The sequence below is a fragment of the Solanum verrucosum genome, unplaced genomic scaffold (assembly GCF_900185275.1).
Source record: "Solanum verrucosum unplaced genomic scaffold, falcon-dt-bn FXZP01000264.1, whole genome shotgun sequence".
NCBI classification, from domain to species: domain Eukaryota; kingdom Viridiplantae; phylum Streptophyta; class Magnoliopsida; order Solanales; family Solanaceae; genus Solanum; species Solanum verrucosum.
The window spans coordinates 510,456-513,257 of NW_026020180.1; positions in this window are offsets into that span (position 1 = coordinate 510,456).

A 2,802-nucleotide genomic window follows, 5' to 3' on the forward strand; every position below is an offset into this window, starting at 1 on the left:
ATCCAATAGAATAAATACACTAAGAGCCTAATTAATTGAAGGTATAATAATAAAAAAAATATCATTTTTTGATTTATCAAAATGAACAAGCAAAAAGAGACAAGTAAAAAAAATGAACAAATAATTAAGAATAAACGAGTAAAAGGAAAACAAGAAACATATTGAAGATGGCACAACTGTCAATAAAAGTGGACATGGATCCATAGGCAACAACCCTATACCGACCCAAGTAAGAATCATTAGTAATGACCCCCAACAAGATCCCACTCATTTAAAAAAAAATTAGAAGTCTCTACCAATCGTTGATATGTAAAAAGTTACGATTTGACTTTGACATGTTAAATACATAATCATTGAGATGGGACTGTTCCTTGCCTTAAATTCGATGTTGTATTTAGTAAGCTAAATGGTCTATATATACTTCTGGTTTAATTTTTGAGTGTACATCATTTTATCTAATATGTACTAATAAATACTTAGAACAATAACTTTGCATAAGAATAAATTTAAAGCATAAATTAAAAACATAAATTAATTATTGTAAAGACATATCAGAATCTGTAACAGTAAGATGAAACAGAAAGAAATAATATCAAGCACACTGAATATAAAATGTGTCGTTAAGGAAATTATTTTCCTCCAGTACCAAGGTTTAAACGAATATATCCTCCCAGGATAGAAAGATTCTACTCACCAGTGTATTGGTACAAAAACAATGGTGTCAGCGAGCCACTCAACGAGAGCAAAGTACACTAGAATACTAGATTTAATTGTGCAAAAGAAGAAGTTCAAAAAATTTCATAGTGAAAAGTCTGAGGAATCACAAGTATTTAAAGCGAAGAAAATTGTTTCTGAAAATTTGCAACCTTCCAGAATAGTCACTAAGACATGGTTGTTCTTGTAAGTTTGCAACCTTTCAGAACAATCATTAGAAAATGGTGAGAAATTTAAATAAAATGGAAAAGATATTTGCCATTCATTAATAAATTAATAATTAAAGAAAACCTTATCAAAAAATACTCTCTCAATCATTTTCCAAAGAAAAAATATTGCAAGCGATGACATAAGGAGTCCCTCTTTCCAACCCATTTAATGACTAATAAAAGTATTTCCTTGTTTAAACACAACTTTTTTTTCCTCCACTAATGAGTAAGAATTGTTTTTTATTAAAGCATAAGAGAACACTTCATCATCCGTCCATTCATCTTTCCTCCATTTTTCATTTATTCTTACTACATACCCAACACATCAAAGTAAGTAATTTTTTTTTATAATTTTATAATCTTAAATATGTTATCGTGAAAAAATAAAATTAAAGAGATATAAAAAAAATGACATTTTTTTAAAACAGACTAATATAAAATCAAAAAAAAAAAAAGAAAAAAAGAAAAAAAAGACTAATATAAAATCGGTGTTAGGTGTGATCATCTTAAAGATGAAAGGAATCGACATGTCTAAGTGTAGCAGTTGAAGTTGATTCCAGATCGAGATTTATTATGACGAATAGAGATTTCAATTTAAGACCAAATCATAAACATCTTGCTGACTTAATTTTTCGTTCATTTTAAAGTGGATAAATAATATTGAATATTCCTATATATATATATATTTTAAATGAACAGTTTAATACACGTAGGACATTACATATGACATATAATAGCCACGTAGGATGCAACGTAGGATGAATATATTTATTTATTCAATTTTATACAAGTTTAAATGTTTAGTTGTGCACACTCAGAGTTGGAGGACATGTATGTCAATTGAAGTTAAGTTAAATTTCATATTTATTTATTATGTCTTCTATATTTCGTAACAATTTAACTTTAAAATATTAACTTTATCTTTAATGAAATGATTTATAGTCACGTAAATAATATATTAGAATGGAAATAAACATAATTTACTATGTAGAAAAATAACATATCAAATATGATGTATAACTTGTTATCATACTAAAATTTATAGCAAAATATTATACTACTTGAAGTTAATAATTGTAGTCACCCATCCACAAGGAAATAACTCATTTAGCTCGTGTCATTTTTTATTTCTAGCCAGCCACAGAGTAGCCTACCACATAATGTTGAAATTGTGAAAATGGCATAACTAATAGTAAGAGTGGAGAAGTAATTGGTGAAGAATAATTATAATTTTTTTACCATGACTAACAATAATTATTATTATCATTAGTGATTGAAAGTTGTTATGCTAATAATTGTAAATGTGGTTAATATAATAGCTAATGAAGGTAGAGAATAATTATGATTTGTGGCGATATATAATAATGACAATTATTATTAGCGATTGGGAGTTGTTATGATGATGAATGTAGATGGTGATAGTTAATAATGGTGAGTGACGACGATAGTTATAAATTGGTGAACTGTATATCTATAGACATCAAAAATTTATAGGACTATACAAGCTAAGACAAGTGCAATTTTATTTGAGATTCGTGGAAACTACTACTCTAAACTATATATAGTTCATGTCTAAATAAAAAATAATGTATTTGAATTTTCGGAGTCAAAAAGACCATTTTTTTCTTCCGCATAAAGGGCCCATAGCAAGCCAATTGTAAGGCTGGACCATCAAAGACGAGCAGTGGCAATAGCAAATGCCTTTGCAACTACATTAAACACAACTTTAAACAATTATAAGGATCCAAAAAGAATTATCACATAAAGTGATCAGGTTTGCTTTTCAAGAATTAAATTGATTATTTTAAAATTCAAATTAAAATAGATCAATTTAATTAATTTAAATTTGGAATTATTAATTCCCACTTGGATTTATTAA